This window comes from Lutra lutra, chromosome 7 (genome assembly GCF_902655055.1).
Source record: "Lutra lutra chromosome 7, mLutLut1.2, whole genome shotgun sequence".
NCBI classification, from domain to species: domain Eukaryota; kingdom Metazoa; phylum Chordata; class Mammalia; order Carnivora; family Mustelidae; genus Lutra; species Lutra lutra.
In genome coordinates this window covers 117,893,375-117,913,124 of record NC_062284.1, presented here as the reverse complement: position 1 = coordinate 117,913,124, position 19,750 = coordinate 117,893,375, and the positions used below count along the sequence as shown (strand labels likewise).

Here is a 19,750-nt window from a genome sequence, read left to right as displayed (position 1 = left end):
GAAAATCAGAAAACCGAATAATTTTATGAATTTAGAGTTCCCTAAAGTGATTTGAAGAAAGAATCTAGCAGTTAGGAGAAATTACAATAGGAGGTGCCAGCATGGTCTAGGAGGCCAGGGTCACTTTCAGAGGAAGTAAAGGCTGATATGAGATCTGCTGATGAGGGATGTGATGAAGCCAGCCCTGTGTCCCTCCCTGGTCCTGCGGGGCTGTGATGCCTGGAGGTCTTCATACCTCGGCTCTCCTATACTCTGGGGGCCTCCTCTGCCGGGTGTTAGGTACAGTCTGTAATACCCAGGGATCTCCCTCCCTGCTCTCCCTTCCAGGAGTCGAGCAGACCAGAGATCAGAGTAACAGGTGCACTTTGCAGAAAGGGGAAGTTGTATGAAGCCCGAGAAGGCAGCTGGAGACAAGAGCCGACAACCAGAATCCAGGTCCTTCCTGGCTACCTCTGTGGACACAGCAGACAGGGATTTGCATGTTCCCTGCCTAACCCAGATTCCCCAGGCTGATGTAAAATGAGTGAAATGAGGCCAAGGGTTGCTGGCTGCGGGCCGATGGCATGTGGTTTCTCCTCGAGGTCTCCGTGGAGCCCGAGCAAGACATGGCCTTTGATCTCTATTCAGCAGTTGGCAGAAACCTCAGGTCTAACCGGAGGCCAGATCTACTTTTGAGGACTGATCCCTCAGCCCCCCACTATCAAGGGGCAGCCACTTCTGGAAGCTTCCCATCAAATTCAGGCTGGGCAAAGCATCTCGAATTCCCATTTCTATCAACCACTCAATCCCTTCCATGGCCTACCCTTTTCTTAACTTTGGAATAGTGTCAGTCACCTGTCATACAGTAATCACCTGGGTTTGCTTCTTTATTTATTTATTTATTTATTTATTTATTTATTTATTTATTTATTTAAGGGGGACTCATGTTAGCTAAGCAATTACCAACAATAGCTTGATTATACTCCTAAATTCTTTGGACACAAGCAACTGCTTCTTCCCCCAAGCACGCTCTGACACTATCGGAACATTGTACTGGTTGCCTCCCCTAGCAATTTTGCCGAATCTCACCCCCTGAAGAAACCAACTGTAAATATTTGACATTCCTCATACCTCTGGTAGTCCCCGCAGCCTAACCTTCTGGGGCTTTCCATTTCAGCTTTATGCCTCAAGGAAAAAAACAGAAAGAAAAGGCCAGGGTGTGTTCCAGGCTGAAGATCTTTATAAAGATTCTTTATAAATAATCACTGCTTGTGGGATGGGCATTAGTTAAGGTGTCCCTGTGGTTTAGGATACGAATAAAGCCTTTTGTGTGTGTTTGGTCAAATATAGACATACAGAATTTACCATTTGCACCATGTTTAAGTGTACAGTCCTGTGGTGTCAAGGACCTTCACAGGGTCGGTGCATCCATTTCCAGAACTTTGTCATTGTCCCAAACACAAGCTCTGTACCCAGTAAACAGAAGCTCCCCATTCTCCCCTGCTCCAGCCCCTGGTAACCACTCATCTATTCTGACTCTACGAATTCAACTCTTCTAAGTACCTCATGTAGGTAGAATCAGGTAATATTTGTCCTTTGTTGTCTGACTTTTCACTTAGCGGAATGTCTTCCAGGTTCATCCATGTTGTGGTGTGTACAGACTTCCATCCTTTTCTAGAGATCCCATACTGTGTTTATAGGACACGTGATGTTTATCCACTCATCTGCTGGTGGGCACTTGGGTTATTTCCATCTTTGGGTTAGTGTCCAATAAAGTTTAACATGGTCTCTGGCTCCTTTGTGACTTAGGACCAATGTGACAACTACCTTTTACTTTTAGTTCATCTGCTAGAAACAGGATGTCCATCAGAGCAACTTCCCACTCTGGGGCTCTGCAGGCAAAGCTGGGGCTGGGGACGGTGAAGGAGGAGCATCTGGGTCGCTGGGGACCTTGGCAAAGTGACACGGGAGAGGGGCTGGCTGGTCAGAGGTAGCAGCCTGGTTGGGTGGGTTGATTCTATAATATAAGAGAGCTTCCATTCATTCATTAGAGTAATTAATCCATTCATTCTATTTTTCTTTCACTCATCCATTCCAATATTACTTAACACAGTCATGAGCTCAGACTTCCCCAAGCTTCCAACCATCAGAGGCAGAGAGACAAGCGAAGCCTAAGGGTATGTGGCTTTGGGAGGAGAAGTATGGCTGGGAACCCAGAGGAGGCACCTGTCCTGTACTGGGGAGCCAGGAAATGCTGTCTGGAGGAAGCTAGCACCTGTGCCAAGTCATCAGGGAAGGGAAGTATTTAGCCAGGGGAGCAGAGGATGGAAAGGGGGAACCAGGCCTGGGAGGGGCACACGAGAGCCCAGAGATGAAAGGGAGGACCAGCCATTGGCCTACATGCGTGTGACTCATGTTTTGAGGTTGGGGGTGCAGAGACTCAGGAGAGGCAGGAGGGGAAGCCACGGATGTGAGCTGGGACCATTCGGTGAGGGAACTCGGGTGGTGTTTAGGCTTGATCCTGGGGCAAAAGAGAAGTCAGATGGCTTTGAAGCGGGAGAGGAAAGCAGATCCTGTTCTACTTTTGAGGGAGCCAGCATCCCCTGAACCCTTCCGGAGGGCTCCATGCCTCCCTCGGTTAACCCTCACAACAGCTGGCCTCAGTGAGGGAGGAGGTCCCGTACTCCCCATGGGGGCGGCAGGGTGCTGACACCACCATCCCTTCGGCTCTTCAGCGCGGTCTGTGGAGCTGGTTGGAAACGCAGAACCTTGGCCCTCTACCTTCTGGATCGGAATCTGCCTTTGAAGGGGATCTGCTTGTGGTCCCTGAGCACACTGAGGTCCGAGAAGTGCTGGAGTGATTCCCAAGACTCCCAAGTGCATATTAGAATCTCCGGGACAGTGCTTCGGCCCTACTCCTGGATCACAGTTTCTGGGACTGCCATTCAGGCATCAGGACTTTTCGAAGTTCCCCCAAGCCCCGTGAATTCCGCGTCCTCTTTTCCAGAAGGGCGGGCTGTCTCCTGCAGGAAGCACCATTAGAGGCTCTGCCACTTTAAGAACCGGAGCTGGCTGGCTGCCCAGGAGGCCTCGGGAGGCCACCCTGCCAGGGCAGGGACCAAGTGAGCAAGGGCTGCAGGCTGCCACGGTCAGCGCTGGGGCTGGCCTGGGCTCCCGGACCCAAGCCCCACGAACAGCCCCAGTGGCGCGGTGGCGCGGGCGAGCCGAAGAAAGGGGACCTTTATGCCTTTTGGGGGAACCACACATTCTGCGAGGCCGTGGAAACAAAGAGAGGAACTGTTTGTAGCCCTAGTCCCGACGTCCCAAACCAACAGTAAGTCAGGAGGGCGCAGAACACGACACAGACCCCTCCCCCAGGACAGCACACACGTGCCCCTCCCCCCGCGCGGCCACCACCCAGGGGCTGTTCCCTGAAATTCTTTCCCCACGGGGTGGGGGGGGGGTGCCTCTGAAGGTCGGGCTCAGCTCCTGACAGGCAGCACCTGATGACCTCAGGTGTGGGTGGTGTTTCTCATTCTGTCCCCCCTCCTGCAGGGGCCTGGAGGTCCAAGCCACTGTGCCCCAGAAGGCCAAGGTCCTGTGAAAGCAGAGAAAGTAAAACTGAAACCTGTCAGTGTAACTGTCGGTCTTGGGACCGCAGGCTTGCCTGGGACACAGCAGTGAAGCTAATGGCCACAACAGGGGTGGCCATGGGGGCTGTGGCCGGCGTGGGGCAGTTGGCCTGGACCTAGGCAGGGCTCTTGAAGGAGGGAAAGGGGCGTGGAGGCAGTTGCCCGATCATCGACTGGAGGCTGAGCTCCGTGAATCCCATTCCAGGCTCTCTCCAGGCCTCACAACTTGGCTTGTCAGGCTTGTCTCCGTCTCCACTGGGGGCTGCAGTGACACACTTTGGACCGTGCGCCACCAAATGTTAAAGGCAAAGCCTTGTGACTTTGGAGTGTCTCTTCTCTCATGTTATCTGTGCCTCCCTGCCCCCCTCCTTCATTGCAGACAATGGAGAACTAACTATAATCCGCCTTGCTTCCTGAGACCGTGTGCAAAAATTATCATGCGTTGGGGGCGGGTAGCAGGTTGAGCTTGTGTTGGCAGAAAGGAGAAGGTTGGCATTGATTGGCACGCAGAGGAGGGAAGCTGCTTTGTGTCTTCAAGATCACTGGGTATGCGCTAGAAGGAAGGGAAGGGGAGGTCTGAAAGTAGGGAGCACAGAGAAAGCTGGCTTTACCAGGAGGTGGAGTGGAGATGAGGAAGAAGGAAGAGGAAGGTGGCCTGGGGTGAAGGGCAGGGCAGGGCAGGGGCGCCAACTGTGGCTTGTCCAAAATGATGATGAAGCATCTGAAAGAGCCAGATATGACATCCGGCAGCAGGGCTAAGTCCCAGAGATCAGTTGCTGGCCCCTGAAGTGTTTTATTTATTGATTAATCGGAACTTCCTTGGAAAATGGGGAGATTTCATGTTTGACTCTGAGAGGCCTGGACACCAGGCTTACACAGCGGTCCCCACTCACACACAAACATGTTGGCTCCCCGCCCCCAACTCCCCGACCTCTGTACCTGCCCAGTTCCCATGGGCATTGCAAATTGCTGCTACTCCTGGTCTTGATAATAATGATTCTTTTATATCGAGCCTTCTGTTGAGTGTGTGTGTGTGTGTGTGTGTGTGACTGTGTGTGCGTGCACACCAGGCACAGAGGTGTGCCCTCTTTCAATGAATTTCAATTAATCTCTCCCCTTTTCCATTGAGGGTGACAGATGCACAAAACCGGCATACCCCTCTCCTTAGCAGATTCCACAGCCTTTCCAGGCGATCTGCCAAATTGCTAGATGACATTTGCTTTAAAAAAAATTTGAGTGCATTTTCTTTTTTTTTTTTCTTTTTAAGATTTTATTTATTTGACAGAGACACAGAGAGAGAGGGAACACAAGCAGGGGGAGTGGGAGAGGGAGAAGCAGGATTCCCGCCGAGCAGGGAGCCTGATGGGGGCTTGAACCCAAGACCCTGGGATCATGACCTGAGCCGAAGGAAGACGCTTAACGACCGAGCCACCCAGGCGCGCCATGAGTGCATTTACTTATTTTGATTTTAAGTATTTCCCGGCCTGCATTAAGGTGCTACTTTACCTGTGCCATACTTGGTAGTTTTAAAAGCATTCCTTAAACATACGTGAATTCATTTCCTCCTTCCAGCAGTTCTGTGAGATCGATAGTTTGTGTCCCCTTCCTGTGCTCTCTTGGAGAAAACTGACAGCACAGAAACCAAATGACTTGCCTTGGCCCTGCAATGATTTTGAAGAAAAGTTAGTAAAAGTAAGCTGTGTCCTTTACCCTGCATAGAACTAAAGACATTCTGCTCTGAAAAGCATAGTGGCTAAGGGTAGGCTCTCCATCCAGATACTGGTCTGACTACTAGTTAGGCCACTCAGTAGCTAAGCATCTTCAGACAAAGAATTGTATCTCCCAGGGCCTCCTTCTGTCAAATGGAGACCACAGCCCTTATCTAAGGAGCACTGGATGGATTAAATGAGATAACATATGCACAGTGTCTAGAACCGTGCCTGGTACACTGTAATTTTTTAATAAATATCCCACTGGGTACTCAAACTGTTAGTATCTGTATCTCTGGGAAACTCTCTGTAGGACTTTGGGCACAGAGTAAGTTGTAACAAAAAGACCCCAAAATACCTTGACTCCAAAAGGATACAAGTGTATTTCCCTTTCACCTACTGGCCAGGAGGTAGAAGTTCAGTGCAGGACAGGGAAACAACTCTGCTCCATAGGGCCATTCAGGAACCCATGTTCCTTGACCTGTGTTTCTTCCCACCCCCTCGGGGCCTAGGGTGTCCCCCCCCCTTCACCCTAGTTGTAGTTTCTCAACCATGTCCACCTTCTGTTCCTGCCTGCAGGCAAACAGCCCCCTTCTCGATGACGTCTCTCAGAAGCTGTTCAGGCCCTTCCACTCGGATCGCTCTTTGACCAGAACTGGGGCACACTTAGCTGCCGGTGAGTCTGGGAAATGTAGTCTGTAGCTGGGCTAACTAAATGTGCCCAATGAACACGCAGGAGTTCTCTTACTAAAAGGAAGAAAGGGAGGGCAGAAATTGGGAGCAGGTCACGGTCATGGGGCCGTAACGCCCCAGAGGTGTGCTTTGGACTTGAATCTGGAGTGGCTAGTGCCTGCTCAGGCTGCCAGATTCTCAGCCTACCTGAGCTCCACTTCTTAGGGATGCCTGATTTACTCTTGGATTTCTTCTTTAGCAAAATCCAGGGACAGCTCTTGGCTCTACGTTTCAGACAAACACCTCTGGTGGCAGCATGGTTATCTCCTGCCGGCACGTCAGACTGACTGTCCATTGGGCTGGGCAGCCTTGTCCCCTTACCACCCAAACCTCCTAGCAAGGGTGGCATCGCCTCTGTTTATTTGTTTGCTTTCTTCTGGATCTTTCAACAACTTCCCCAACCTGCAATGTCAATTTCATACTCCAGAGATTGTCTCCAGAGAGTCACTATTCCTTGTGATCTTGAGTCCGGGGTATCTGATGAAGGAAAGGTCCTAGCTCCTTCCATTCTCCTGGAGTCCACCCTTGCATGCTCGGAAGAGGGAACCTTCTCCCCACATCATCAAAGATTACCCATGAGCCCACAGGGCTGTAATGAAGTGATCAAGCCACACATTTGGTGGGTGGTTGGGCAGCCATGTGGTCTGGCAGTTCTGTGGTCTTAGAGGTCAACCTCCATGGTGCCTGCGTTTCTGAAAGCGCTTGAGTTCAATAGCAACCTGGCTCCATGAAAGGAAGTGTAGATCAACGTTCCATTCTTATCATTGCAAGTAATAGCTTGGATGGGCCAAAAAAGGGAATACCAATGGAAATCCCTTCTCTAGGGACAGAGAAAGTAGTTTGAAGTATATTGCCTAACAGATGAAGGAGGAACTTTGCATGTGTTGAGGCCCTACCACGTGCCAAGCACCTGCTCAAGGCAGACCCAGAGCCCTGAATAACAAAACAGGCACCTGATGGAGTCTACAGCCTAGCAGGCTTGCTCTGCATTAACCATCTCATTTAATCCTTGTACATTCTGCAAAGCATGTTTTTTTCCTATTTTGTGGACCAAAAATGTGAGTAAAGGAAATGGTAGGGACAGTTTTAACCCCATGTCTGCCTGATTCTAAAACTCCTGCTCTTTCCATTTTTATTCTGTCTGCCCACAGACACTGTCTTTGTTGAAGAGGGACTCAAGCCTACACGCAGATGTGACCTGGCCCCTGTGCTAAACACCTGGACCAGTTATTGCTATTAACTCAGGGCTTGGCTTCACTTGACTGTGGTGGTTGGGATTTTGCTCTAATCTGCATCTCTCTCTCTCTCATCCCTCTTGCCTATTTATCCTTCTCTGTGCATCTATCAAGCTAAACTACCCTGCTCCTTCCTGGGGCTCTGACTGCTGTAGGAGGAATTGTCCATTACATCATCTGGACCATTAGAGTCCTGGGTTCCCAAGGCTGCCGGGAAACCCTTCCAAGTGTCCCTAGACCCTCCCCTGTCCCATTTGGTCCTTGGTGTCTCCTCCTGACTGTTCCTTTTCCATCAAGCCCTGTTTGAATCTCCATTGCTTTGTCTGTCATTATCATGTTAGAGGATCCATCCTGTCCACTGATAAAACTGAACAAAACTGAGGGCCCAAGAAATTCTCAAGATCTTCCCTGGTCATTCCCACAGTGTGTCTCCTACTCTGCTTCTCTGCTCCTCCCACACCAGGAAAGGGGTGTGCCCCTGCTAATGGATGACCTTCTCTGTGTGCTGCTGATGCCCATCTCCCCCGGAAACCCGCCTTTGTGTTCTCTTGCTCACGTCATTCCCTCTTGTCTACCGATATTCTCATCAGTCTCTCCCATCTGAACAGGACTCTGTTCTTGATCCCATATTTCTGTCTAACTTCTCCCTTCAGTTTCCCTTTCTCTCTCCCCTCACAGCCAAGCTTCTTGAAAGAATTGTCTACACTAGCTGTCAACACTGTCCACCTATACATTCAGACCTCCCTCACCCATTGTGATCTGGTATATGTTCCCATGATCAAATGCCAAGACAGATGTCATGAAAGGCAGCCATTCTCCAGGTCCAGCTGGTGTTTTTCTTCCCGGAGGTGACTCCATCTGTCTAGAACATTGGTACTATTGCACACGCCCACATTTTGAGCCTCTCTCTCGAGGTGCCTCTGCTCTCTAGGTTTCCACATTACTTTGCTGGACACTGTTTTCCATCTCCTTATGGTCTCTTTATGGAGACCGCCTGTTCCACTCATTCCCTGAATGTCCCCTGCACCTCTGTGTCTTACTCACTCCTCTTCTTGCCTTCTCCCTTGGTGTCCTTGGTGTCCTCCCTGCTCTCCCTCCTGCCATTGGGTCCTGAATGTCCAGTTTTTCATGGACTGCTGCTGTGGCTGTCCCCGGGCTCCTCCCACTTAGCATTCTAAAGCCAGACTCCTCATCAGACTCTTCTAAGACTTACCCATCTTCTTATGTCCCTAATTTTCAGGAATGGTATCATTACGCCAGCTGCCTGTGCCAGAACAAGGAAATCTAGTCATTATCTTGGAATCCCACTTCTCATTGCATCTTTTGCTTTCAATCTGGTAACAATTCCAGTGAATCTAGCTCTTCCAACTCCTGTAATCCCCCTCCTCCTCCCATTCCCCTACCATTGGGGAAAGACTTTATTGCTTCTCACCCAGATATGGCAAAGGAAAGGACTCTTGAGGGACTGCCTCTACTCCTGTCCTCCATTGGAGTCCTGCCATAGTCATCCCTCTAATGCCTTTGGCTCAGGGCATTTTCCTGCTCGTCAGTGCTCCCAGAGACCTCTGATCAAGTTTATACGCCTTCAGTTAATCATCTGACCCTTCTGAGTAATTTCTTACCTACCTTTCCACCCCACTCCATCTTGACGACAAGTGTGCCCACCACTCCAGGGGCTGCAGGTTCATGCCTTAGGACATGCCTTCACCGGCAGGGCCTTCTTCTACCTCCTGGGGCTAATTTCCAGTTGTCTGTCAAAGCTCAGCTCAGGCAGCATCTCGCAGACCACGACGGCTGGCTCTGCTCTCACGATCTCACTCACCAGTCTCCCCATCAGCAGCTCCAGGGCGGAAGCACATTGCCAGCACATAGAAGGTGCTCTACAGATGGTGAAGGAATGGACTGTTTTTTCAGAAACTTCTCTCACTCAGGAAGCCTGAGGCATCAGGTTAAGGTCCTTTGTAAAAAAAAAAAAAAAAAAAAAACTCTTCAGGGTGTATCCAATTTTTTTTAACGAAGTGCGCTTTGGCCTTGACAATCAGACATGTAGAAGCTGCACAGCCAGTCAGCTGAGGACAGGGTTAATCCGCCCTCCAGGAGCTAAGCAAAAGAAAGAAACACCACGGTCCCTCCTCCCCACTGTGTCTTTCCTCTGGGTTGTAAGAATACACGGGATTTTTGCATTTGCCCAGGGGTTCTTTATTCTCCGGGGTTTCTGAATTCCTTCAGTTATGGCATTTGGCCTGGGGGGTTGACGGTTCTGCAGGATTTAAGGCTTCAGGTAGGAAACAGGTCTCAGCTGGTGACTTTGTGGTGGATTGGACTTTCTGTGAGCAGTGACTTTCCTCAGCAAGGAGCACAGAAGGCTGGAGAAAGCACTGGTGGAAGGCGATGCTGCCCGGGCCAGGGAACGCCTTGTGCTCCAGATCCATTGTTGGCATCTCCCTCGGGTTCTGAGGTTCAGTAGAAGCAAATCTTCATCATTTACAGAAACTTTCATTGTTCGCGATGATGCGATTTTACCTCCATGCTTGAACTTTACTTGCTGCCAAATCTGTTCTTTGGAATGGCCAGGATTCTGTCTGTGGTAATCACCTCAGCGTTTCAGATAAGGCACTGGCTGGCTGTCCAGCTGGGCAGACTGGGCCTGGTCCAATGGCCCAGACCATGAGTGCCAGAGATGCCAGAAGCCTCAACCCTGTCACCCGAGGAGACCTCTACTTCTGCTGCTCTCCCAAGTCTGGGCTCCACGTGGCGGAGGAGATCGGTTGGGCTCAGCTACCTATCTGAATGTGCAGATCAGGCCCCGGGGTTTCCAAGTGACAGTCCCAACTTATGACTTACGTAAGAAAGATGAATTTACTGGCCAAAAAGTCCCAGAGGGAAATCTGTATTTAGCTATGCTTGTTTGTAGGGTCAGGGATAGCCTCTCCCTTCCTACCCCTTGGCCCTGCTTCCTTCTCAGCTGGCTCCCTTCTCAGGGCAGCTCCTTCTATGGAGGGAGAGAAATTGTCCTTGCATCTGGTGATTTCAGGGTAAGAAACTCTTCTTTCCCAACAGCTATACAAATACAAAAGGTAACGCCGATCGTCTATTCTGGGTCGTGTGACTGTCTGAATCTGTTTGGGGTGCTAAAACAAAAATACCACAAACAAGGAGTTTAAACAACACACATTTATTTCTCATGGTTCTGGAGGCTGGGACATTCAAGATGGAGGTGTTGGCAGATTTGATGTCTAGATAGAGCCTGCTTCCTGGCTGGCAGATGGCCATCTTCTCATGAAGACCTCACAAGGCAGAGGGAAAAGGGAGCTCTGTGGGGTCTCCTCTACAAAAGCACTAATCCCACTCACGAGGGCTCTACCCTCATCACGTCATTACCTCCCAGAAGCCCATCTCCTGGGGTTTAGGATTTAGGTTTAGAATAGTCCATTGGAGTGACCATCCCCAAACCAACCCATGTGATCTTGGGGACAGGGCATTTTGACAGGTCCCCTGGGTCTGAGACAGTGACTGACAGCCCAGCTGGGGGAGAGACAGTCAAATGTCTGGGCATGTATGAGTTTCTCAGGGCTGCCACAATAAATTTCCACAATTTGGTGGCTAAAAACAACAAAAATATATTATTTCGCCGTTCTGGAAGGCAGAAGCTTGAAGGCAAATTGTTGGCGGAGCCACATTCCCTGCAAAGACTCAAGGGAATTACCCTTCCCAGCCTCCTGCAGCTTCTCGGGCCCCCGGCAGTCTTCAGTCTTGACTTACCGCCCTATCCTCCCAGTCTCAGCCTCTACCGGGCTGTGGCTGCTCGTTCTGTGTTTCTCTCGTTCTGTGTCTCATCCTCCTGTAAAGACATGCATCACTGAATTCAAGATCCACTGGATTAATCTATAAGGATCTCTTCTGGAGATCCTTCCCTTAATTACATCGGCAAAGACCCTTTTCCCAAATAAATTCATATTCAGAGGTGCTGGGAGTTAGGACTTAGACATACTTTTGTGGGGGCGGGGGGAGAACATAAGTAAACTCATTACAGGGCAGAAAGAAACTAATAGATAGCCACTGCACTGTACCCCTTGACTGCCTACCATACAATTTCAGAAATGCGTCACCCAGCCTGGTACGGGCTGCCCACATTGCGGCAGAGCTGGCGGCTGCACATTCTTCTTGGTCGAGTCTGGATGTTACTGTTAAGAATCTGCCAGCTGACGGCTAACGATCAAGTTCAACACCCTGGCATCATTTAATGGTGGCAGAAACAAAATAAGACCCTGGGAAGAAAAGCCACTTGGCATTGAACAAAGGGACTGAGGGAAACAGCCTGTTGTGATCACTCCGCCAACAGGCGGCAGAAGAAGGCTGGCAAGAAGCCAGATCCTACCTACTGGAAGACAGGAGTTCCTCCATCCTCCAAGGGTGCCTGGGGCTCTGCTCTCTGGAAGACTTTCCCTGGCTCACTGCCTTCCGTGAGTGGTATCAGAGAGGATGTGTCTTCTGCAGACGGTATCCTCCAGCAGGCCCTTTACGAGCCTCTCAGCCCAGAGGTCCAGGCCGGGCCCCAGCGGTTGAGCAATCTCGTGCCTGGGTTTGCTAGAGGGGGTGTCTCTGGCAGTATGAGTCTCTAAACTCGAGACAGTTGCTGAGCAGTGAGTTTTCTGATAAGTCTGTGAGCTGGCAACCGGGGCTGGAGCCGGGTCAAGTCAGGCTCTGGAATCTGGACCCTGTCCTCACCCCATCTGTCTGCTAACATCATCTCTGGGCTCTGCCCTTCCCTAGCTCTCATTTAGGTTTACAGCCTTTTGGCCTCTGCCCTGGACACATTGGTGGGGCTGGGGAGGGTTGCGAGGGGGCGGGGCTAATTAGTCTGCTTACCTTCAGGCTCTTTCCCAATGGACACCGGTCCACACTGGGGGGGGGGGGGGATAGTCACTTTGGCCAGACCGGGAGGGCCCAGCAAGAGCTGCTGGGAAGAAGCCCTCTCCAGCCTTTCTCTCTTATCTCCCACTGTGTTTTCCTTCTCCCAGACTGTGCTGGCACCAACCTTAGCCTCACGCAGGGATCTGACTTTTGCAATAACAAAAGATGGTGTTCTGGTTCTCGGCTCAGTTGAATTACTGGCCACAGGCACAAGGAGGATCTCGTGGCTCTGTTTTTCCATTTCCCTGCTTTCAGAAAGGTGAGCTGAGATTCAAGTGTGTCTTTTGTTAGAGTACCTTTCTAAAGGCAGAACAAGGGCAGCTGGGTGGCTCAGTCAGTTGAGCGTCTGCCTTTGGCTCAGGTCATGATCCCAGGGTCTTGGGATCGAGTCCCACATTGGGCTCCCTGCTCCGTGGGGAGTCTGTATCTCTGCCCTTCCCCTGGCTTATGTGTGCTCTCTCTCTCTCCTAAATAAAGAAATAAATAAAATCTTTTTAAAAGTCTGAAGATGTAGCCATCGCACACCCATTACCTGTTTTGTTTTTTTGTTTTTTTTAACAAAGTCTTTGAATTTCCAAACTCACTGAGCATTGTAGTCTGAATCCCCAGACCCAACAGGGGAGGGTTTAGCGGCTTTGCTCCACGTATCAGACACTGCTCACTTCCTGGTCAGGGAGGGGGAGCTCCACACTGCTCTGCTCCCCACCCCAATACGGCCCATGCCACATATTAGGACTTGTTGCTTGCAAACCCCTGCTCCTGATACAAAATTCTGTGCTACACAGCACGTTTTTGATCACAGCTGGATCCACAACTGTCTCCATGATGGGAATCAGGAATAGCTGGATCAAGGCCCTCAAATGACAGGATGAGGACTTTGTCTGTCTCTTACCCTCTCTCTGCCCCTCTGTGACTCCCCAGTCCTCATTTCTGCTTTTCTCTCTGCTGGCTTCATTTTCAGGCTGATTTCATGGAGCTCTAGCCTCACCATGCATTACATATAGCAATATTACCTCTTTCTTGATTGTTCCAACAGAGAGACATGGACAGCTCTGACTGGGCTGGCTTGGGACCTCTGTTCATCCCGGTATTAACCACTGAGGCCTGCCGAGAGGAGGTACCCTGATTAACTGTCCTGAGTCGCATGCCCACAGCTCCTCTGGGTTGCAGGGAAAGGCAAGTTCAGAAAGGGAAAAATGCTTGAAAGGCAAAAATAGATGTTCAGAAATTAAGCCTTCTTGGTTTACATTTTCCTGTTGGTCCAGAGTATGACAGCCTGCCCTGCCTTTGCCTGCCTTTCAGAGGATTTGACTTTTCTCCTGCATCCTTAACCATCACGGAGAGGCTCTTTATCTTTTATGTTACTTTCTTTAATTGTGAAGTGTATCATGCATACTTATAAGGCATATGTTCATCTTAAAGAATAGCAAAACAAACACCTGCATCCCCACCTCCCAAATTAAGAAATAGAACAGTGTGAGTTTCTTAGAAGCCTCAGAATGCCCCTCCCCAGTCAATACTCCTTTATCAGGGAGCACCTACACAGAATTCATCTGCCAGGCTTTCCTTTATAGTTTTACCCCCCACCCCCCCACACACATACCCACACACATGCACACACTTAAATCTCTAGCAGTATATTATTTGATCTCGCAGAGCGTGGATGCCTACTTTAATGCTATATTATAGAATAAAATACATATTCTTCTGTGACTTCTTTCATCCAACATTACATTTTTGAGATTCCTTACTGTTGATGCAAGTCACTGTAGTTCTTTTTTTTTTTTTTAAGATTTTATTTATTTATTTGATACAGAGAGAAAGAGAGAGAGCAGGAACACAAGCAGGGGAGTAGAAGAGGGAGAAGCAGGTTTCCTGTGGAGCAAGGAACCTGACATGGGGCTTGATCCCAGGACCCTGGGATCACAACCCGAGCCCAAGACAGACGCTTAATGACTGAGCCACCCAGGCACCCCACTGTAGTTCATTTTTACTGCTACATACTAGTCCGCTGTGGGAGTATCCCACACTGCGTGGAGCTCTTCTATTCTTTCGAGTGTATACCGATGCGTGGAATGGTCAGTCTGAAGGGCGCTCGCAACTTCAAGTCTCCTGGATGATGCTAATTTAGCCCCCCCCAGCCCCTCAAGAGATTGTAATAATTTATGCTTCCAATAGCGGTCAGTGGTAGTGTTTTGGTTGATCTCATTTTTGTCAACTCTAATTTTTGTCGGTCGTGTGGGTGTGGTCTGTGGCTCCTTGTGGTTGTAATTTTTATGTATCATCTGCTTTTCCTCTGCTGTGAAATGCCCTGTTTATGTCTCTTGCCTATTTTTGAATGGGCTGTTGATATTTTTTTTATTGATTCCTAAGAGCTCTTTAAGGGTTTACAAGATTATAATCCGATATCAGTTCTGTACGTTCAGATACCTACCTGCAGCTTGGGATTGCCTTTGCATTTTATCTACGGTGACTTGAACAGAAGCTGTTCATTTTCATGTGAGATTTTTTTCTTATCCAAGACACCTTTACCAAGCTGAGTCATAAAGGTATTTCCCGATACTATCTTCTAAGAATTTCTTATTTTGTCTTTCATATTTTAAGTGTTAAATCTTTCGTGTTTTAAGTATTTAATCTACCTGGATTTGATTTTTGTGCTTGCTGTAAGATACTTGCCTCCCAGTTTTACTTTCTTCCCCATTTATTTGCAATGTCCTCTCCATCAGAAATCAACTTTCCATGTGTGAGCAGTTGCTTTTTTTTCCTCTAAGCTCCCAAACTTTCTGTCTTGAAAGGGAGAGAGAGAGAATCTCAAGCAGACTCCATGTTGAGTGGAGCCAGATGTGGGGCTCTGTTCCATGACCCCAAGACTATGACCCAAGCCAAAACTAAGAGTCAGAGGCCCAGCTGACTTGGTACCCAGGCGCCCCTCACCCAATCTTTTAAAAAAATGTGGTAAACTATCCATAACTTCAAATTTACCATCTTAACCATTTTTAAGTACACTTTTCAGTGGCATTAAGTACATTCACTTAATATACAACCATCAACACCATCCATCTCCGGAACTTTGTCAGAATCCCAAACTGAACCTCTGTCCTCATCAAACAATAATTCCCCATTCCCCCCCTCTTCCTAGCCCTAGAAAGTGGAATAAGTGGGATCACATGGGATTTGTGTATGGCTTACTTCACAAGTGCAATGTCATCAAGGTTCATCCATGTAGCACATGTCAGAATGTCCTTCCTTTTGGGAATATTCCGTTATATGCATGTACCATATTTTGTTTATCCATTCCTCCATCACTGGACCTATTATAGAATATTGTGAATAATAATATTGTGACTACTCTGCCTACGGTGGCTGTTGAGTAATGCTGCTAAGAACATGGATGTGCAAATGTCTGTCTGAGTTCTTGCTTTCCATTCTTTTGGATCCATACCCAGAAGTGGGGCTGTAGTTTGATGTTTAATGATTTTGAGTATCTGCTATACTGTTTTCACAAAGGCTACCTACACCATCTTACATTTCCATTTCTACAAGCAATATACAAATGTTCCAATTTCTCCACATCCTCATCAACACTTGGTATTTTCAGTTTTTATGTATTGTTTTGTTTTTAATAACAACCATCCTAATGGGTGGTGGAGCGAAGTGGTATTTTTTTTTTTTAAAGATTTTATTTATTTATTTGACAGACAGAGATCACAAGTAGGCAGAGAGGCACGCAGAGAGAGAGGAAGGGAAGCAGGCTCCCTGCTGAGCAGAGAGCCCGATGCGGGACTCGATCCCAGGACCCTGAGATCATGACCTGAGCCGAAGGCAGCGGCTTAACCCACTGAGCCACCCAGGCGCCCGAGTGGTATTTTTTTTTTTAAGACGTATTTAGTTATTTTAAAGAGAGACTGAGAGAGGGAGAGCAGGGGAGAGGGACAGAGAGAGTCTTAAGCAGACTCCTGGCCAAGCGTGGAGCCTGACGTGGGGCCTGATCCCATGACCCTGAGATCCTGACCTGAGCCAAAACCAGAAGTCAGATGCTCAACCAACTGAGCCACCCAGGCACTCCTGAAGCAGCATTTTATTTGGTTTTTCTTTGCATTTCTGTAACAATTAGTGATTTGAGCGTCTTTTCATGTGCCTATTAGCTCTTTATATAATTCTTTGGAGAAATGTCTTGTCAAGTCCTTTCTCATTATTTCATTGGGTTGAGGTTTTGTTTTTCTTGTATTCCTTTGTTTGTTTTTAGCTTGTTTGTTTTTGCTCTTGAGTTGTGGGAGTTCTTTCATTTACTCTTAATTGCTACGGTTTTCTAAGAAGTCTTGATATCTGATCAAGGAAGTGTCCTCTGCCGCCAAACAGACCCATACGTGTCTGTCCTTTAAAAAAAATGATCTGGCATTTCTTGGCCCTTTGCTCTTCCAAATAAACTTTGGCATCAGTTCGTTGAGTATCTTTTTAAAAATCTTATTCAGATTTTGATTGGAATTGCCTAGAATATGTATATCAATTTGGGGATAACGGATATATTTACAAGATTGACTCTTTCTGTCACAAGCACGCTATCTCTCCACTTACTTGGGTCCTTTAAAGTCTTTCAGTAAAGTTTTACAATTTTCTCCATAACGGCTTTCTCATGTTTTGTTAGATTTACTCTGAAGGGTTGATATTTGCTCATGCTCTTATATGTGGTATCTTTTTAAATTACATTTCCTAACAGTTACGGGTAAATAGAAATGCAACTGACTTCTACATATTGCTTTTGTATCCAGAAAACTTCCTGAGCTCTCATACCAATTTTAATAATTTATTTGTAGATCACGCTGGGTTTTCCATCCAGACAATCATAAGAGCTGCAAGGGTATTTGTCCTTCCTTTCCAATCCTTCCACATTTCAATTTCCTTTTTCCCCATGTTCTACTACGCCGACCAGTATAATGTGCTGATAATGGGACTTCCTAGGCCTTGTTCCAGATCTTAAAGGGAGTGCTCTCAACATTTTATCATTAAGTATGCTGTGGGGCTTTTTGTTCTTTTTTCTTGTCTTGAGAAACAGAACCAATAGGAAATATATCTATATTATCTATTGTATCTTATGTATAAAATATAAGAAATTGCTCAAGGGATCATGGAGGCTGAGAAGTCCCACAGTCTGTTATCTGCAAGCCAGAAACCCAAGGAAGCCAACGGTATACTTTCAGTCTAAGGGAGTCCAGAGGCCTGAGAAATAGGAGCACCAGGGATGAGGTCCTAATTAGAAGGCAGGAGTAGACCAGTGTGTCAGCACAAACTTCCAGGCAAAGGCAGATCTCCCTTCCTCCTCTTCTTGCTCTACGCAGGCCCTCCAGGAACTGCATGATGTCCACCCATGAGGGCCAGTTTGCTTTACTCAGCCCACTGATTCAAATGCTAATCTCATCTGGAAACACCCTCACAGATACCCCAGAAATAATGTTTAACCAACTCTCTGGGTACCCCATGACCCAATCAAGTTGACAGAAAAAATTAACTATCACAATATTCTTGGTTTTGTTACTTGTCTATTTTATTATTTTTATTTCGTTCTTTGCTATTGATATTGTTCCCCTCCTCCTTTTTTTTTTTTTTTAACAATGCTTAAAAAATATAAAGACCATTCTTAGCTCACAGGCTATGCAAAAGAATTTGCCAGTCCCTGGTTTAGATTACCACCCATCTCAATGAAGTTTTCCTCTTTCCTACAATAGAGTGATTGCCTGTGTGATTTCTTAAAGTAAATATCTTCGGAGGTGCTGAGTCAGAGACACAGTCACCACCCACCACACTAATGCACACCACCCAGCTGTGAAATTCACACTACTGTGTCTCCACCCACCAGATCTGGTGTCTTTTCAAACTAGTACCAACCTGGACCACACCAAGTGCCTCTAACACTCAGGCATGGTGACTGGAAAGGCTACAGTAAGACTCTGGCTCTCTCTTGCTGCCCTCTCCTGGCTGGCTCGTTTGTTGAGAATTTGCTGTGAGTCCTGGTGGAGTTCCTGTGGATCATGATACCTCCCTGTCCGGTTGCTGGTCTGCAGACTTGTCAAAACCTGTACTGGTAGACTCTTAACACTGGTTGTGTTGGCCAAGTTTATTTCTTGTTCATAATAAGCTCCTGAGACTTTTTGAATGCAGTATTATATAAAAAGAAGAGTTAGCTAGACTGCAAGCATGGTTAAACAAGCATTATCTCGCTGCATCCTTGCAATAACCACAGAAGCACCATCCCTCTTGAGTGTTCAGCATTCCCCTTGTGCAAGTGATGATCTTGAGACCCAGAGAGATTACATAACCTGGCCAAGGTCCACAGGTAGTAGGGAATGGAGCTGAAGCTTGGGATTCAGTCCTTACTGATCTGACTGTAAAATCCAAGCTCTTCATCTGCGACCCACGGTTCTCTATCTTTGGTTAGCTGTCTAAATCAGTGGGAATCCTATGGAGCCAGAAGTTTGCAATTTTATCAAGCACTGTGTCCTGGGGATCTATACTTTGAGAGTGCCGCCTCCCATAAACAGATAGAGAACTGCTTCCAGCAGAAACAAAGAACCATTTAACAGAAGCCTTTTAACCAGAAGCCTCATCCTGGGGTGGAACAAAATGCTGGGCAGACCCGCCTTCTCTGAATACAGGAGGAGATGAGAAGAATTGATAACATGTAGGGCATTTTATCTCTTCCTGTCCCTCGGGCTTCCCTGCCCCACTCCCCGCCTTAGCCACAGAGAAGTGCCGCTCATTTACCGAAAGAGGTAGAACATTCCCCTCCAGTTGACAAAGAGCCTTGAGCAAGTGTGTGCTGGTTATACGAGAATGCTTAAAACCTCAGGGGGAGTCTGACTGTTCTGAGGAACAGTGTCACCTCTTAATTGAAAAAATACAGACTGAACCACCCAGCAAATCCCCTTTCCTTTCTTTAATAAGTTAGACCCAGGGCTCAGGCTGTCAGATCTGGAACTGTTCACGGCTTGCTGGGCAGAGACAAAAGGAGAAACACTTCGTTATAATCCAAACACAATGAACTTGCCGTGAAACAAAGCAGCTTGGGCCATAACCATTCCTCCTCGGTGCGCTCTGGCTTTCCAGCTGCGAATCTATGTTTGGCCAGGAAGGGGATGGAAAGTTCTCCCCACCTGGTGGCCCATGTTTCCTTGAACTTCTCTATCTCTTTGACTCCTGGGTAGGGCTGGCCAGCATCCATGGAGCAAGGGTGTAGACACACACCTATGTGAGAACCAGCCACTGGTTCATGCCCAGCAAAGAAGAAATATAACAGAACAGAGCCAAAAGGATACCATGCATTGCACTGGGTGTTCGATACAATGGAATCTTCCCACAGCCCACAGAGGTGTTGGGATTAGATCATCATTTGACAAATGAGACAACCAAGGCACAAATACACTGAGTAACTTGCCCAAGACAAGCCAGATAATAAGAAGTAGAGCCGGAAATCGAACCCAGAGTCCTGGCCCCTTCCGTGTGCCATAGTAAGGGACCCTGCCCTCTGTGTTTGTTCTTTGGGAGAGAGCTTACA

The 19,750-nt window shown here is 47.9% G+C and overlaps 1 protein-coding gene across 5 annotated transcripts in view; it reads left to right on the top strand.

Moving 5' to 3' along the window:
* The first annotated feature begins 3,085 nt into the window (after positions 1-3,085).
* The window catches only part of DGLUCY (D-glutamate cyclase), a 75,489-nt gene continuing 58,824 nt past the window's right edge, over positions 3,086-19,750 (top strand). For 3 of the 5 annotated variants that reach the window (XM_047737590.1, XM_047737587.1, XM_047737592.1), the window contains exons 1-2: positions 3,086-3,313; positions 5,900-5,996. The gene's annotated coding sequence lies outside the window, so the exon portion shown is untranslated. Of the gene's footprint in view, positions 3,314-5,183; positions 5,304-5,899; positions 5,997-19,750 lie in introns of all 5 variants that reach the window. The other 2 variants (XM_047737589.1, XM_047737588.1) reach the window with 2 other exon arrangements.